The sequence below is a fragment of the Podarcis cretensis genome (genome assembly GCF_951804945.1).
Source record: "Podarcis cretensis genome assembly, chromosome: 7".
Taxonomy (NCBI): domain Eukaryota; kingdom Metazoa; phylum Chordata; class Lepidosauria; order Squamata; family Lacertidae; genus Podarcis; species Podarcis cretensis.
Genome location: NC_137176.1, coordinates 7,358,667 through 7,377,815, shown reverse-complemented (window position 1 = coordinate 7,377,815; position 19,149 = coordinate 7,358,667). Strand labels below are relative to the sequence as shown.

At 45.1% G+C, this 19,149-nt stretch overlaps 1 protein-coding gene across 8 annotated transcripts in view; it reads right to left on the bottom strand.

Annotated features, from left to right (window-relative positions):
• The window catches only part of ENOX1 (ecto-NOX disulfide-thiol exchanger 1), a 288,744-nt gene that overhangs the window by 131,818 nt on the left and 137,777 nt on the right, over nucleotides 1-19,149 (bottom strand). For 5 of the 8 annotated variants that reach the window (XM_079983576.1, XM_079983583.1, XM_079983580.1 and 2 more), the window contains 2 exons: nucleotides 13,326-13,411; nucleotides 4,652-4,743 (listed from right to left, as the gene is read on the bottom strand). The gene's annotated coding sequence lies outside the window, so the exon portion shown is untranslated. The remainder of the gene's footprint in view (nucleotides 1-4,651; nucleotides 4,744-13,325; nucleotides 13,412-19,149) is intronic. The other 3 variants (XM_079983578.1, XM_079983581.1, XM_079983579.1) reach the window with 1 other exon arrangement.

Here is a 19,149-nt window from a genome sequence, read left to right as displayed (position 1 = left end):
AAATCTGGGTTTCAATGTGTTACCAGGGCACCCATGCAGTTATTCAAATTATCAGATTATCTGCCTAGAAACCTCATGTCCATTCCTTATCCTTCATTATTTGCAACCTAAAGGCTGACAAAACAGCAACCATTGAAGATCAGTAGGAGGTTGAACACCGCATACTATTTTTCATTGCTTCCGAAAGACTGCTGAGGAAAGGCATTAGCCAGACGCAAATTTGCCTTTGAGAAGAAGTAACCTTATAAATATAGATAAGTTAGATAGGAGAAAGAAGAGTCTTTGGATGGTTTGATGATAACAACAGGCTTGGGCCCCCTGGGGTTTAACATTTTATGGGGGGGGGGGGGAAGTAAGAGGAAGTGAGAAAGAAAGAAATGAAAATGTGTGGGCACTAAGGAAGTCAACAAGAAGGGCTCCGGAGAAAGCTCAGAAATGCACACAAGAAGGAAAATGTCCAAGGAAAGGGAAGGAGCACAACAGCCCAGCCTGAGAAACAAACCGCAATTCCAATTTTCAGCATATTGAAATAGATGAGCAGGATGCAACTCCTCAGGCCCTCAATTATCTGAGGCCTGACTACATAATGCAAGAACAAATGCTATTGTATATTTTCTTTAAAAACCTAGAAATTCTGTAAGAATACGGAGACAACACCAAACCCATCCCCATTTTAAATTCCCCCTCTTGTCCATTTCCACCTTGTATAAGACGTTCGGCACTGAACTGAACTCACGCAATATATGCATGCAATTTATTTTTACTGTGTCCATTTGTGTGATCGCTCAAAAAAGATTGTGCAGGATGTAGAAGCTGTAATGCAACAATCACCCCTTAGCAAATGATTTTTTTTTAAAGAAACTGGCTAGTTTCTTGGCTAGTACATTTATCTTGCTCTACAAGTGATGACTACGAACAGTAATTTGCCAGAAACGAACTCGAGCAAAGAGCTGGAGGGCAGGGTGATAAAAGGGGTGGATTTGCAATATCAGAGATTTGGAGGGGGAAAATAAAAATTATGCACTACACAAGTACACAATCAACAAACTTCACCATAATAATATTCAAATAATACACAGCGTTTTGCTCATGTTTTACATGACCCATTTTTTTTTAAGCAATTGGTGAAGGGAGGCAAAAGCGTCTGGGGCAACATTTCTCAACATGGTGCCCACCATATTTTGTTGGACTCCAGTTCTCATCATCCCTGGTCAACTGGGAGTGGGGAGAGGTGGGATTTGAAGTCAAACAACATCTGGAGGACTCTACTCCCCTTGACTAATGAGATTCTACCCAGGAATAATCTACACTGGTCAGTTATAACGTTAAAATGCATTATAAAAACGTGGCACCAGAGGGCACTGCAGAGCAGCAATCCATCATCAATGGAAAATTGCACTGAGAGCGATATTATGGGTTTTTTTAAAAAGTGTTTTTACAGATCAATGTAGATCCAGCCCCAGTCACATTTAGGAAAGAAACGTTTAGTAGAGAGAGCGCGAAGGCAGCTTCCTCAAGTTATGTTTTAAATTAAGCACATGTAGGCACAGAAGCGCTGGCTGGCTTCCTTTTGTTTTTGTTTCATGCAAAGTAGCAAAGGAAGGCTGGAATCCTGAGCAGAGAACTGGTAGGATTGACATTTCCTTAACTCTTTCCTCCTGGGCTATTTTTCTGCCTTCAGCACAACAAAAAGGCAGCTTCTTAAGCAATTTTCCTTAGAAGAGGTGTGCTACAGGCATTAAGCCTTCCTTCTCAGCTTCCTATGGCCCTTTTTTAAAGAGCTTCCCAAAGTGGAGGGGGAGACATCAGCTCCTCTGTATGTGGGTACATGTAATGCATAAAAAAGGTAAAGGTAAAGGACTCCTGACAGTTAAGCCCAGTTGCGAACGACTCTGGGTTGCGGCCCTCATCTCGCTTTACTGACCGAGGGAGCCGACGTTTGTCCGCAGACAGTTTTCCCGGGTCATGTGGCCAGCATGACTAAGCCGCTTCTGGTGAACCAGAGCAGTGCACGGAAATACCATTTACCTTCCCACCGGAGCGGTACCTATTTATCTACTTGCACTTTGACGTGCTTTCGAACTGCTAGGTTGGCAGGAGCAGGGACCGAGCAACGGGAGCTCACCCCGTTGCGGGGATTCGAACCGCCGACCTTCTGATCGGCAAGCCCTAGGCTCAGTGGTTTAGACCACAGCACTACCCGTGTCTCACACATGTAACACATGTTGTTGTTGTTTAGTTGTGTCCAACTCTTCGTGACCCCATGGACCAGAGAACGCCAGGCACTCCTGTCTTCCACTGCCTCCCGCAGTTTAGTCAAATTCATGCTGGTAGCTTCGAGAACACTATCCAACCATCTCGTCCTCTGTCGTCCCCTTCTCCTTGTGCCCTCCATCTTCCCCAACATCAGGGTCTTTTCCAGGGAGTCTTCTCTTCTCATGAGGTGGCCAAAGTATTGGAGCCTCAGCTTCACGTTCTGTCCTTCCAGTGAGAACTCAGGTCTGATTTCCTTCAGAATGAAGAGGTTTGATCTTCTTGCAGTCCATGGGACTCTCAAGAATCTCCTCCAGCACCAGAATTCAAAAGCATCAGTTCTTCTGCAATCAGCCTTCTTTATGGTCCAGCTCTCACTTCTGTACATCACTACTGGGAAAACCATAGCTTTAACTATACGGACCTTTATGTAACACATAGTTAGCTTTAAAGAACTACAAATGCCTGAGCGTCTTTTTCGGTTTCACAATTCCATTACAGTAACCCTGCATCTTTAGCTGTGTAGCACATTAAGGCAGGAATCCTATACACAAGAAGCTGGCGGAAAGCAAGCCAGCATAAATAAAGCCAGCATATCCAAACTCTATTCAAGAGCCGGGTGACGGCTGGCTGAGTCAGTTTAAGCCTGGCAGAGGGCAAAAGCAAGCCTTTAAAACAGTGCTCAAGGAACACCATCCTTTTGGCTAGCTTAATTTTGACTGTGGTCCCAGTTCATGTGACTCAGGTGAACAGGCCTGGGATCCCAGCTGGGATGGGATGGGGCGACACCCAGAATATCTCTGGATGATCCAATAAAGGAGTTAAGCTGGCAGAGCCTGGCAACTTAGCTGCAGAACTGCTGCATCCTAACCCCGCTCATTCCAGTGGTACCTCTGGTTGCGAACGGGATCTGTTCTGGGACGCAGGGACGCAGGTGGCGCTGTGGGTTAAAGCCTCAGCGCCTAGGACTTGCCGATCGAAAGGTCGGCGGTTCGAATCCCTGCGGCGGGGTGCGCTCCCGCTGCTCGGTCCCAGCGCCTGCCAACCTAGCAGTTCGAAAGCACCTCCGGGTGCAAGTAGATAAATAGGGACCGCTTACCAGCGGGAAGGTAAACGGCGTTTCCGTGTGCGGCTCTGGCTCGCCAGAGCAGCGATGTCACGCTGGCCACGTGACCTGGAAGTGTCTCCGGACAGCGCTGGCCCCTGGCCTCTTAAGTGAGATGGGCGCACAACCCCAGAGTCTGTCAAGACTGGCCCGTACGGGCAGGGGTACCTTTACCTTTACCTTTATGACTGTACAGTGGTACCTCTGGATACGAACGGGATCTGTTCCGGAGCCCCATTTGCATCCTCAAGTAAACGTAAGACGCAACTGCACGTCTGCATGTGCGCGGGTCGCATTTTGCCGCTTCCGCGCATGCGCGTGACGTCATTTAGAACGTCTGCGCATGCGCAAGCAGCAAAACCCAGAAGTAACGCGCTCTGTTACTTCTGGGTCGCCGCGGAGCGCAACCCAAAAATACTTAACTTGAAGCTACTTCAACCCGAGGTATGACTGTATAGGATTATTCCTGACGTCATTTTAAGAGAGAGTGGTAAGGTTTGCAGCTACACCGCATTAATAGATATGCTGTTATAAGTCCGCAACAACTTTGTAAAGAAAAAACTTTACAATTCTATGATTCTATGTGAAACTATTTAACTGGGACAGAATCAGTAATTCTCAGCATCTCATGGCCCAGTTATATATAATTTTTTAGGCAGTCTCACTGAAACAATTGCGCTTACTCTCAATAAAATGTTCACAGGAATTCAGTGTTGGGTTTTTTGGGGGGAGAACCAGTTTCAAGTATTTATGTTTGTAAAGATGCATTTCAAACTATGTCTGTCAACATATCCTAGGAGAGGAGCATGGGTGTTCAGCCACATTTCATACATTGTAGCTTGAATAAATTCTGTTTACAAAAATTAAAAAATATGTTTACAAAAATATAGGACTTTTCATACCGCCCAATCTCATTAATAAACCAAGACTACAAGATATTCACATCAATCTTGGCTAACCGCCTAAAAAAATTTCCTACACAAATTAATAGCCCCAGACCAGACTGGCTTCATCCCTGGTCGCAATATAACAAATTCACATCAGGAAACTAAAAATATAGGACTTCGCATGCATTCCACTGATTTGCATGTTTACTTTTTGAAACAAAACATTTTCTTTTCCCAAAAAATTATTGGTGCAGAAATTTCAATGGGACATTAATATATACCACCTACAGGTAACCCAAGGCAATCAGATTAAGTGTACACCATAAATGAAATGTGAAAAGTGCAAAAAGAACATTGAATGCACTGTCAAGATACAACTGTGACTGTTATTTACTTAAATTTCTACCTTTTCCCAAGTTTTTTTCATCAGTTCCAGTTCAGGACTTCCATGAAAAAGGGCTGCTTTCTTACAGCTTCCCTGTTTCTGTGCAGATGATCCTGAAACAATAACAGAGAATGAGCTGATTGGCTTGAGGATGTGGACAAGGTGCTTGGACCCGTCAGCGCTCTGAACCCTGGCCCCTTTGATAAAAGCTAGCAGGGAGGAGACAGCTAACTGGGCCAGGGAGGTGACTGATGCCTCCCTGCAAGAGGGGTGGTCTCTGCTTGCCTGAGCAATAGGACCACTCCTTAAGAAACACTCCCAAGATTTGGAAAATATACCGTATTTTTTGCACCATAGGACGCACCGGATAATAGGACGCACCTTGTTTTAGAGGGGGGAGAACAAGAAAAAGAATTCTCCCCCTCTCTGCCCAGCGCCCCTTCAGCGAAGCGGCAGGAGGCGCTGCGCAGAGAGGGGGAGAATTTCCCTCCTCTTGTTTTCCCGCACTAAAACAAGGTGCCGTTCAGGCCGCTACCTTGGAAGCCTGGGGCTGGCGGGGGAAGCCCACCACTAGCCCCAAAGAGCAGGTCAGGGAGCAGCGGAAAGGCGCAGCGGAGAGGCTGCTGCCATAGTCACGTGTCACCTCTCCAGCTGGGAGAGGGTCGCGGGGCTATGACTTCTTTAACCCCTCACGTGCTCTCCCAGCTGGAGAGGTGGCGCGCGGCTAAAGAGGATCCTGCCATAGCCGCGCGTCACCTCTCCAGCCGGGAGAGGGTCGCAGGGCTATGGCTCCTGCAGGGCTCCCCACGCTGCGGATGTCTGCCCGGCGCGAGGTGCGCTCTGCTTCAGGGCGCTCTTCGCGCCAGGCGGCAGGCTGCTATCCGCAGCGTGGGGAGCCCTGTGGGGAACTCCTGCAGGGCTCCCCACGCTGCGGATGTCTGCCCGGCACGAGGGGCGTTCTGCTTCAGGGCGCCCTTTGCGCCGGGCGGCAGGCTGCTATCCACAGCATGGGGAGCCCTGCGGGGAACTCCCACAGGGCTCCCCACGCTGCGGGTGTGTTCCCGAAGCGCCAGGCACTCTGATTTCAGCGCGCCTGGCACTCCGGGAAGCAGGCTGCTATCCTCTATAGAGGCTCCTTCCATAGCCGCGCGTCACCTCTCCAGCCGGGAGAAGGTAGCGGGGCTATGGCGTCTTCGCTCCATAGGACGCACACACATTTCCTCTTCATTTTTGAAGGGGAAAAAGTGCGTCCTATAGAGCGAAAAATACAGTAAGTACCGGTAACTACCGGCCAGTCGCTGATCTCTCCTTCTTGGGCAAGATTATTGAACAGGTAGTGGTAGACCAGATCCAGCTGCTCCTTCTTTGGATGCCTCTCTCATTAGAGGTCTGGAGGATGTCAGCACAAGCACACCTGACACCTTCATTACGTTTCTCTTCAAGCAGCCATTTGGATGATTAACGTTTTAAAAGGTAAAGGGACTCCTGACCATTAGGTCTAGTCGTGGCCGACTCTGGGGTTGCGGCGCTCATCTCGCTTTATTGGCTGAGGGAGTCGGTGTACAGCTTCTGGGTCATTTGCCCAGCATGACTAAGCCGCTTCTGGCGAATCAGAGCAGCGCACAGAACTGCCATTTACCTTCCCACCAGAGCAGTACCTATTTATCTACTTGCACTTTGACGTGCTTTTGAACTGCTAGGTTGGCAGGAGCAGAGACCAAGCAATGGGAGCTCACCCCGTCGCTGGGATTCGAACCGCCGACCTTCTGATCGGCAAGTCCTAGGCTCTGTGGTTTAACCCACAGTGCCACCTGCGTCCCAATTAACGTTTTACAGCCTTTTAAATGTGTTAGTGGGATGGAGAATATCTTATCTTATCTTATCTCTTATCTTATCTTATCTGGCACAGTTGTGATGCCCTTGAGTGTATTTCTGTTACAGTGGTACCTCTGGATGTGAACGGGGTCCCTTCTAGAGCCCCGTTCGCATCCTGAGCAGAACGCAACCGACATCTGCGGGTCACAATTCACCGCTTCTGCACATGCGCGTGACGTCATTTTGAGCGTCTGTGCATGCGTGGGCTGTGAAACCCAGAAGAAACCCGTTCCGTTACTTTCGGGTTGCTGCAGCACTCAACCTGAAAATGCTCAGCCTGAAGCATCTTTAACCCGAGGTATGACTGAGGGACGCGGGTGGCGCTGTGGGTAAAACCTCAGTGCCTAGGGCTTGCCGATCACATGGTCGGCGGTTCGAATCCCCGCGGCGGGGTGAGCTCCCGTCTTTCGGTCCCAGCTCCTGCCCACCTAGCAGTTCGAAAGCACCCTTAAGTGCAAGTAGATAAATAGGGACCGCTTTATAGCGGGAAGGTAAGCGGCGTTTCCATGTGCTGCGCTTGTGCCGGCTCGCCAGAGCAGCTTCGTCACGCTGGCCACGTGACCCGGAAGTGTCTCCAGACAGCGCTGGGCCCCGGCCTCTTAAGTGAGATGGGCGCACAACCCTAGAGTCGGACACGACTGGCCTGTATGGGCAGGGGTACATTTACCTTTTATGACTCTATTAAAGATGGTGTCTCACTATACTGCTGCCATGAATGCTGGAAGGAAGACCGCTCCCTCCTGCAAGTCCTGTTTCCATCTAGCCTAAGGGGCAAGGCCCAGACTCACCTTGAACAGCTAAAAGAGGCTCCTGGGACATTGCTGGAACAACTCTTGGGTTGAGGCAACTGGCTAAAATGTTCTAAATGGTTTTAATTTTGGTTCCTCTGTTTTGTTTTTGTTGGGTTGGGGTTGGTTAACTATTTAGTTGGGGTTGGCAGTTGTTTTAATTTGGGTATAACTGTAAACTGTTTATTATTATTTGATTTATTGGTTTATTTATAGTCCATATAAGATATTCTGTTTGATGTTTTATCATGTTTTTGTATATGCTGTAAGCCACCCAGAGTGGCTGGAGAAACCCAACCAGATGGGCGGGAGATAAATAATAAAATTATTAGTACTACTACTACTACTACTACATGTGACAAGAAAGGAGGTGGATTAAATGTTATTCAAATCTATTCCCCTGCTAATGTGCAATCTCAGTTTATAAAGCATAAATTCAATATTATTTGTTATTTCAATGATACCTTATCAACTTCTGAAGAGCAGTAGAGCCAGCTTGAGGGAAGAACCAATGTTCTCTAATCTATCCAATCCTTTCTGGAGATTAAAATATATCACATCTATTTAATCCTTTCAAGAGAGTGCCCCCCTGTCTTTCAGTTACTATGGGAAGAATGAGCCTATGTTAATCAACAATCATCTGATAGAAAGTTGGGTTAATGAATTCCTTAACTGTATAATTTCTACAATTTAAACTATAAAACACAAAGGGGGTTCAGTTTTTTGTGTTAACTACCTTGGGATAACACTCTTTTCTTTTAAGATTCTGCTATCAAACATTGTTGACCTTTCTGTAGATCAGTGTTTTTTTAAGAACACATTAAAAGCTGATAAAATATAGCTATTTTTCACAATGGCCTACTTTTCATAAACCCTGAATTTGAAGCAATAGGGGGAAATGACATCCCACAAACTGCTTCAATGCTTTACCCACAGATTCAAACCTGAAGTATTTACTCGAAGATTGCAAAAGCTAATTGGGGTAAATTCTTAAAATTGCAAAGCTAGAAATAAGTTGAAAAAGTAGTTTATCTTTGAGGAGGCAACTCCTGGAGATGAAAGCCAATAAAACAATATTTCAGAGCACAGGGGGGCACTAAGTACTGGGGGCAATAACTTCACTGATGTACTGGAAACTGAGGTCTTGTTAAAGGAACCTCCTAATGGGCAGTAAAAAACAAGAAGGAAACAGCTGGAAGGAATGACACATTGTTTCAGTTGTCTCTATACTGATGCACAGAGCATGGGAAATAAGCAAGACAAACTTGATCTCTTAAACACAGGATGGCAAATATGATCTAGTAGGCATTACAAACCTGGTGGGATAAGACTGGAGGGTAGTAATTGAGCGGTATAATCTATTCAGAAGGTATACCAACAGGAAGGATGTGTATACATATGTAGAGACCCATGGTTTGCAGCACAGAACACAGAGCACTGGTGTAAAAATTGTGAGGGAGGGAAACAACAGTGACTTCATTATGGGAGTATGACTGCCTTCCTTGAGCAGATTACCAAACATTCAAAAAGGAGATACAGTAGTCATGGGGGACTTCACTTCAACTACCCTGATATCTGTTGGATCTCAAACTCCATCAAGATTGAGAAGCCTAACAAATTCCTCAACTGCCATTCTGACAATTTCATTCCCCAGAAAGTGAAAGAAATAACAAGTGGATTGATTCTCTTGGATCTGATGCTCACCAACAGGAAAGAACTGGTCAGTGAGGGGGAAGTAATGGGAACCTTGGCAGGAAGTGATTATGTCCTCTTGAGATTCGTTCTACAGTGGAAAGGGCAAGTTGAGTGTACTCAGATGTGCACTCTGGACTTTAAGAAGGCTGATTTCAAAAAGCTTAAAGAACTATTGAGTGGGGTCCCATAGTCATAAATATTGAGGGGTGGGGGTGGGGGGTGAGAATGGATCAGGGCCAGCCCAGGATGTTTTGCCACTAGAGGCAAGACAGAAAATGTCCTCCATCACCACCACATCCTCCTCTGCTATGTGTCACCAACATGCCTGCTTCCTAGGTTCACAGGCAACTGTGGGTGGACATATGGCAGCAGGTAGGTGGGTTCACAGCACACGTGGCAAAGTAGGAGGCCAATAGGTGAGGAAATGAGAAAAAGGAATGAGATTTGTCTGGCATGACTTGTTTTTGAGAAACCCATGCTGGGTCTCAGTACAGTGGTACCTCGGGTTACATACTCTTCAGGTTACATACGCTTCAGGTTACAGACTCTGCTAACCCAGATATAGTACCTCGGGTTATGAACTTTGCTTCAGGATGAGAACAGAAATCGCATGGCAGCGGCACAGCGGCAGCAGGAGGCCCCATTAGCTAAAGTGGTGCTTCAGGTTAAGAACAGTTTCAGGTTAAGAACGGACCTCCGGAATGAATTATGTAGGTATGAATTAATTGGTACCTGAGGTACCAGTGTAATCACAACATCTTTTTCCAAGTGCTCACAGACCACCTGTTGAATTATCTGTTCTATGAGCTTTTCTGGTATCGATGTCAAGCTCACCGGTTGGTAGATACCTAGGTCTTCTTTCCCCCCTTTTTGAAGATGAGAACAACATTTGCCCATCTCCAGTCTATAGGGACCTCACCAGTTCTCCAAGAATTCTCAAAGATTATAGACAGAGGTTCTGAGATTACATCCGCAAGCTCCTTTAGTACCCTTGGATCATCATACTCTGGAGGTTTGAATTCATTCAATGTAGGTGGGTGTTCCCTTACTGCTTCTTTTCTTATCTTGGGCTGCAGGCCCTCCTTGCATTGTTTATTCTGTTTTCACCACACTGGGCACTGCTTTCCTTTTGTGATATCCTTTGTGATTTCTCCTTTCTTCCATTTCTCATATATGCCCTTCTTAAATCTCAACTTATCCATAAGCTCCTTATGCAGCCACACCAATTTCTTTAGATGCCTCCCACTTTTCCTTCCTGTTTGAATTGTCCACATTTGGGTTTGCATTTGTTTAAACTCTTCATTAATGTTGGCACTGAACAATAACAGCATTTCCCCATCAGCAGTTGAGTTGTGTTCTCTAAACCACTTTGAGGTTTCCTGCAACCAAGCGGTATATATATATATATATATATATATATATATATAATGACATAAACAATGTATATGGCAGATTCACATGGAACCTTTATGTGTTCAGACCCAGAAACCTCTCCCCTAAATAAATTCACACATGACTCAAATTTTGGTTTTGGTTTTTGGCAGAATTTAGGCCACAACTTTATTGATTACAGAAAGTGACTGGTTGCATAGGCTCTGGTTCGACTAGCTCCCTGCCATGCAGGTAGCGCTGACCCAAAGTTCCAGCATAGGTCAGCCAAGGGTGAACACCTGGATAAGCGGAAAGCCGGGAACAGGCTAACTCCGCCACCCAAATGTCCCCCTGGACTCAGGCACGGGCACAACCCCCTCTCAGGGGTTGACAAATCCATTGAGTCCCTGGATTCCTTTAATGGAATACCCTTCACATAGGGATGGCAAGAGCATTCTCCCATCCCTATCACCTGAACCAGTGCCTATCCACAACCTTACAAGTTGTGACGATTTGCTATGCGGCAGGCGAAACCCAAATGATACCAGCCAATCACCCAAGTGGGGAAAATTCCTGCTGTGCCCCAACGACACACGACGGCATAGCAAGGTCAAGCACAAAGCCCTAAAAGTAGGGAGAGGTGGGTGGGTGTTCCGAATGTACGAGCCGAAAGAGGAAGCTCTGGGTCACGTGCATGGGTCCCTCAAACCGTTTGGACTACGTCCCATTGGCCAGATTGCACCCAGCTTTGAGGGACCTGCCAATCGAGTGTTGTGGCTGACCAATTGTACCCACCCACAACACAGGGTGTCGGTTTTCCAGGTCTCACCACAATGTGTGCCCTCCATTTACAGAAAGTGTGTGCTGCATATCTCACATCGCTGGCCATGTCTGTGGAGGATGGCAGAATTCTTCCCTGCAATGGTCTCAGTTCTACAACCCACATACATCTGCAACATCTGGAACTGGAGGAGCTATCAGCCAGCAAATGAAAAGAGCTGGCTCTGTCAAAGGGCTTAAAATGCAACATCAGTTGCAAAGAGGCAAAGATATCTGAAAGTGGCAAATGCCAATCCTAACATAAAAGTGGTATAGATTTGAGATGGATTTCTTGATGAAAGGAAAGCAAATTATACACAAAGGTGTGTTTATGTGTCAGTGAATGAAAACAAAGAGTGAGCTCATATTTTAAGAACAGGCATCGAAAACAAGGGGAGGATGAATGGTCTGAACAACAGAAATCTACTTTTTTTTTGTATGAAATTGTGAGAGATAATCTCATCTGTCCTGCAAGGGCAGTAATGCAATGTGTTGGCTTTAAGAATAATGCTGGTATATAGGAGAGGTTTTAGAAAAAAGCTAGGGAGAAACTGACAAGTAAAGATGAGGAAAATATCAAGGAGCAACCCAGACCTTTTAAATCCACAAGATTTGTTTTATTCCACTTACAGTTTGGTGACAGTACGGAAAGAACTATGAGGCTATGTTTTCAGGATCACTGTTCTGGCAGGTTATTTTCATTTGTATAGTATGTCTCTTGCTCACACAGCACTATGTTCTAAACAGCATTATTTTAAACATTGCTACCAACAGGCTGTGGAAGTAACACAGGCCCGCTTTTTACGTTGAGGCTATTTTAGTAAAAGGCAGATGACACAACCTTGATGGCAGAAAGTGAGGAGGAATTAAAGAACCTTTTATGGAGGGTGAAAGAGGAGAGCGCAAAATATGGTCTGAAACTCAGCATCAAAAAAACGAAGATCATGGCCACTGGTCCCATCACCTCCTGGCAAATAGAGGGGGAAGAAATGGAGGCAGTGAGAGATTTTACTTTCTTGGGCTCCATGATCACTGCAGATGGTGACAGCAGTCATGAAATTAAAAGACGCCTGCTCCTTGGGAGAAAGGCGATGGCAAATCTAGACAGCATCTTAAAAAGTAGAGACATCACCTTGCCAACAAAGGCCCATATAGTAAAAGCTATGGTTTTCCCAGTAGAGATGTATGGAAGTGAAAGCTGGACCATAAAGAAGGCTGATCGCCGAAGAATTGATGCTTTTGAATTATGGTGCTGGAGGAGACTCTTGAGAGTCCCATGGACTGCAAGGAGATCAAACCTTTCCATTCTGAAGGAAATCAGCCCTGACTGCTCACTGGAAGGACAGATCCTGAAGCTGAGGCTCCAATACTTTGGCCACCTCATGAGAAGAGAAGACTCCCTGGAAAAGACCCTGATGTTGGGGAAGATGGAGGGCACAAGGAGAAGGGAACGACAGAGGACGAGATGGTTGGACAGTGTTCTCGAAGCTACCAGCATGAGTTTGACCTAACTGCTGGAGGCAGTGGAAGACAGGAGTTCCTGGCGTGCTCTGGTCCATGGGGTCACGAAGAATTGGACATGACTAAACGACTAAACAACAACACCTTACCAGCTCCCTCACTGCATCATTTATTCTGTTATCACCGGGTTGGACATTGCTTTCCTTTTGGGTGAAGACAGAGGCAAAGGAGGTGTTGAGCGGTTCTGCCTTCTCTCTTTTACCCAATAGCATTTCTCCGTCTTGCCTACTCTTCCTCTTACTTCAGACACGGCCAAAGAAACCTTTATTATTATTTTTGACTTCTCTTGCAAGCCTGAGCTTATTCTGAGCTTATGCCAGCCTGACCTTCACCCTGCAACTGTTGGCTACTTGTGTATACTCCTCCTTTGCGATTTCCCCTTTCTTCCATTTCTTATACATGCCCTTATTAAATCTCAGCTCATCTGTAAGCTCCTTATGCAGCCACACCGGTTAACACTGCAGACCCGAGCTAGGTTTCTTAGGCTGCATAAATTCCATATTTCCCTCCTTTCCTCCCTACACACAACCTGCTTTGAAGGGATTCCTCTTGTTCTTTATTACTCTCTTCCCTTGCCTGCAGGGACTCTTCCATGGAATGTTCCAGAAACATTACACAGTACCTACCTACTCAGATTTCTTCCTTTTGGCCGTGAAAACCTCTGGGCATTCTTTTGGGATGAGTGCAGTCTTTGGATTTGCAATTGCAGCATCTATGGGAAAAGAAAAAAGATACAAATGTTAGGTTTGTTGGAAAAATCCTAAATCTTTCTCTTTAAAGTTGTTGTTGTTGTTGTTTAGTCGTTTAGTCGTGTCCGACTCTTCGTGACCCCATGGACCAGAGAACGCCAGGCACTCCTGTCCTCCACTGCCCCCCGCAGCTTGCTCTTTAAAGTAGGCGTAGGCAAACTCGGCCCTCCAGATGTTTTGGGACTACAACTCCCATCATCCCAGAACACTGGTCCTGTTAGCTAGGGATGATGGGAGTTGTAGTCCCAAAACATCTGGAGGGCCGAGTTTGCCTATGCCTGCTTTAACAGACTTGCCTAAGGAGGACGAGGGGGAGGAGGACCAGGGTCATTGGAATGTGAATGAATGGTTATCGGAACGTTATCTTGACCTGGCAGGGCCCTCTGAGATATAGATTGGCAAGCCTGTGAATCAACGGACAGACTTTGGGAATGTTTTCAACGGAGGTGTGGAAATGGCGTCTGTCCTTTATGTGATATGACTATTGGAGAATGTAAAACCCACACAGGAGATGTTTGTCTTTCACCCGCTTGTGAAGATTATCAGAGATCACAAAGAAAGGAATATATGATAACAACAAGAAGATGAAGAAAATAACAAAAAGACTATCTGGACAGAACTGGATAGAACTGTTTAATCAAAGCAGCAGCAAGAGTGATGTTTGGACCCCTTTCGGAGCTTGAAGTATGGGTACCCCCAACAAAAATTTTAAAAATTTGGCTGTATAATTTGGAATTAATGTGATTTGGAATTAATGTGATTTGCTTGGCCTGTTAATAAAAATTATTTTTAAAAAAAGAGTTTGCCTATGCCTGCTTTAAAGCTGGGTTGTATAATGTTAATTATACAGAGGCAAAGAAAACATTCTACAATAAGCATTTAAAGAGCTAACTGTGAAAGAAATATCTCAGTTTCCTGCTGAGTTGAAGAGGAAAATCTAAGGAGATTTGTCATGAATAACTGCTTTCCAGTGCCGTCTTGTGTGGGTGGTTGCTCTACCAACCCCAAAATAAAGAATAAAATGGGTGAATGCTGAATAATAATAATAATAATAATAATAATAATAATAATAATAATAATTTATTATTTGTACTCTGCCCATCTGGCTGGGTTTCCCCAGCCACTCTGGGCGGCTTCCAACAAAGATGAAAAATACACTAAAATGTCACATATTAAAAACTTCCCTGAACAGGGCTGCCTTCAGATGTCTTCTGAATGTCAGGTAGTTGTTTATCGCTTTGACATCTGATGGGAGGGCATTCCACAGGGCGGGCGCCACTACCGAGAAGGCCCTCTGTCTGGTTCCCTGTAACTTGGCCTCTCGCAGTGAGAAGGCCTCTCGCACCAGAAGGCCCTCGGAGCTGGACCTCAGTGTCCGGGCAGAACGATGGGGGAGGAGACGCTCCTTCAGATATACTGGACCGAGGCCGTTTAGGGCTTTAAAGGTCAACACCAACACTTTGAATTGTGCTCGGAAACGTACTGGGAGCCAATGTAGGTCTTTCAAGACTGGTGTTATATGACCTCGGCGGCCGCTCCCAGTCACCAGTCTAGCTGCCGCGTTCTGGAAGAGGTTTCAAAAGATGGGTTCATCTACTTCCTCTGTCTCCCCCCAAAAGCGTGCCAGACTTCTGCTGTGCTTCACCCTATTATTATCGTCACTCTTCCTGATGTAGAACAGAATGTCCCCATTTTCATCTGAGGAATGTCGGAGGTTATGTTTAATGTCACCAGACATTGCTACGGTTCAATAAACCAAGAGGGTTAAATGGAAAAGTGGAAAAGGTAAATCTAAAAGTAATTCACCGAGTAGCTCCTTAGCAGCGGTCGAGTGAAGAGTGAGTACAACTGCAACCGTGTTCAAAATGGGCCTTTGAAAACCTGTGCTGCCTTCCGCCTCTCTTTATCTAAGGGCTGCCTAGTTTCTCTTTATTCCTGTTCTCCACTTAGCAAAGTTGTAGTGCCTAAGGACAGAGGCTAGTAAAAGCTAGCTGCAGTAAATGTGCATGGATGATCAGTCATGACACCTGCAAGCATCTCATCTGAATGCCTACAAGCTCTTCCCAAAATCCAAGTTACCAGATACAGACAGAGATGGCTTACTAAACCCAGCTATCGATAGCAGCCTTTTTCTCCCCTCCCCTGGCCATTTTTCTTAAACATCTAGTCTGGGTATTGGGGAACTCGAACACTTGTATGGTTGGCCTAATAAGGATATAGCCCTAATATGGATTTTTCTTCCTTTAGAGCTACTTAAACTTTTTTTCTTTGCTTTATGAATACTAGCTGAGCCCTCAAACAAATTAAGGCCTGGGGGCAGAGAGGGAGGGGGAGGCTCAATAATGCTAGAGAAACTGAGGCTGAAATTAACATTCTGTACATGCAATCGGGGGTTGCTTCTTTGCTTTTTGCAAGGAAGAGGACAATCTTCAAGGAAATAACAGAACCTTACGACCTTAAAACACGTCTTGTATGTTATTCCGGCTAATAAAAGACTGTTATATAAACACTCTCAGCCTCTGCCTTGAATATCTTGTGCTGCATTGTTCATTAACAGTACTTAATGAATTCATATAATGGGCTTTTGAGACTGTTCGCATCTGATCAGTACAACTGCTGCAAGAATCTACTTAAGCCAATTTTATAGCCATAGAATGGTAGTGTTGGAAGGGATCTTGAGGGTCATTTAGTCCAAACCCCGGCAATGCAGGAATCTCAACTGAAGCATCCCTGACAGGTGGCCATCTAACCTCTGCTTAAAAACCTCCAAGGAAGGAGAGCCTACAACCTCCCAAGAGAGACTGTTCCACTGTTTAACAGCTCTTATTATCAGAAAGTACATCCTGGTGTTTAGTCAGAATCTCTTTTCTTGTATGTTGGATCCATTGGTTTGGGTCCTACCATCCAGAGCAGGAGAAGACAAGCTTGCTCCATCATCCATGAGACACCCCTTTAGTTATTTGAAAATGGCTACCCTATCTACTCTCAGTCTCTTCTTCTCCAGGGTAAACATATGCAGCTCCACTGTTCCTGATGAGGCTTAGATTCCAGACCCTTGATCATCTTGGCTGCCCTCCTCTGCACATGTTCCAGCTTGTCAATATCCTTCTTAAATTGAGGCGCCCAGAACTGGACACAGTACTCCAGGTGTGGTCTGACCAAGACAGAATAGAGCGGTACCATTCCTTCCCTTGATTTGGACACTACACTTCTATTGATGTAGCCTAGATCAGCACTAGCTTTTTTGCTAATGCTTTTCCAATCACAAGGTCGGCGGTTCGAATCCCCGTGACGGGGTGAGCTCCCGTTGCTCGGTCCCTGCTCCTGCCAACCTAGCAGTTCGAAAGCATGTCAAAGTGCAAGTAGATAAATAGGTACCGCTCCGGCGGAAAGGTAAACAGTGTTTCCATGCGCTGCTCTGGTTCGCCAGAAGCGGCTTAGTCATGCTGGCTACATGACCCAGAAGCTGTAGACCGGCTCCCTCAACCAATAAAGCAAGATGAGCGCCGCAACCCCAGAGTCGTCCGCAACTGGAACTAACTGTCGGGGTCCCTTTACCTTTATCTTTTTCCATCACACTGTTGATTCATGCTAAGCTGGTGGCCTACTAATACCCCTAGATCATTTTCACATGTACTATTGGTAAGCCAGGAGTCCCACATCTTAATATTTGTGCAGTTGGTTTTTCCTTACTAAGTGTAGATCCTGACATTTGTGCCTACTGAAATTCATTTTGCTAGTTTTGGGTAAGTTCTCCAATCTATTAAGGTCAACATGAATCCCAATTATGTCTTCCATGGCATTGGCTTCCCCTCCCAGTTTGGTGTCATCTGCAAATTGGATGAGCACCCCCAAATCCTTAACCCAAGTCATTTATAAAGACGTCGAACAGCAACTGACCCAGGACAGAACCCTGCGGCACCCCACTTGTCAGGTTTGCCAGGATGACGAGGAACCATTAATGAGCTCTCTTTGGGTCCAGTCATTCAACCAGTTACAAATCCATCTAACAGCTACGTCATCCAGCCCACATTTTACATCCTCCTCCACAAGAATATCATGGGAAAATTGTCAAAACCCTCACTGGAATCAGCATTCCCCTGATCCACCAAACTTGTTACTCTATCAAGAAAAGAAAAGAAAAGAAAAGAAAAGAAAAGAAAAGAAATGAAATGAAAAGAAATGAAAAGAAAAGAAATGAAAAGAAATGAAATGAAAAGAAAAGAAAAGAAAAGAAAAGAAAAGAAATGAAATGAAATGAAATGAAATGAAAAGAAATGAAATGAAATGAAATGAAATGAAATGAAAAGAAATGAAATGAAATGAAATGAAATGAAATGAAATGAAAAGAAATGAAATGAAATGAAATGAAAAGAAAAGAAAAGAAAAGAAAAGAAAAGAAAAGAAAAGAAAAGAAATGAAAAGAAAAGAAATGAAAAGAAAAGAAATGAAAAGAAAAGAAAAGAAAAGAAAAGAAAAGAAAAGAAAAGAAATGAAATGAAATGAAATGAAATGAAATGAAATAATGAAATGAAATATGACTTGTCTGGCATGACTGTTTTTGAGAAATGCATTCTGGGACTTAATAATCACAGCATCCTTTTCTAAGTGCTCACAGACCAGTTGTTCCATTATCTGTTTTAGGACCTTTCCTGGATCATGAAGACATTTCAGTATGGAAATCAACTTCCTACTGGCCCTCTTGTGACATTATGACTTTTACTCTGTAACATCGACAGATGATATACTGTAATTAGCATTGCTAGGGTTTCCTTCTACATTAGGGTGAAATAAGGCAGGTCACCAGTTAAATAATTTAAGTGTTTGTGAATAATTTTAAGTGGGGAATTTTCAAGGCAAATAAGCGCTAAACAGAATGCTACCCTTTCTCTACAGTTTTCTGAAGTGCATGTTGTCTGAAGTGCATGTTGACAGAAATAGTTGCATAGCGTTGACTTCATTAATCATTTCAAAGTGTTGCATAGTTCACAGGCACTTTAATTTTCCAATTATTGTACCTGTGGCTCAGCACAGATAAAAGATTACTTACACAATTTGCTCTGTGGGCAGCTCAGTGCTCTTGTCACCTTACACTGAGCTTTAAGTGTGCACAACGCAACAGAATGTCAGATGTTTTCCAAAGATTTTAAGGTCACGTTCGGGAACTTTTAGCAGCTCTCAATGCACAACTGATAGGTTTCCAAGAGATGGATGAATGAGCAAGGCAAGCTGCCTGAATCCTGCCACGCATGTATTTTTCCTGTCAGGAAGGCCTGAGTGATGCTATGTCTCGTTCTTTCTCACAAAAAGATGCTCTAACTAGGCAAGGAGATGCCATTGCTGCCTCCATCAGCATCCGTGGCGACCGCTCTGCACCTGTGATGTCAGCTGCCCGCTACCCTGTGAAATGTCACAGAGAGGAGGACAGCCATTGTATCAGCATTGCCTCTCCATTTTAATCCTCTTTGGGTGCCCTGCAGGACCCACAGTGAATACTGCCCAGCATTTTGTCACCCCACCCCCCAGTGGTGACACCTGGGCCAGTCCACCCCACTGTACCCCCCTTCCTCTGCCCCTTACAAGGGGTTCAGCTACATGACCATTGGCATCCATTCCAACTCGACAATTCTACGATTCTTTAGCAGTCCGTAATACAGGCAATTTTGAATTATGGTGCTGGAGGAGACTCTTGAGAGTCCCA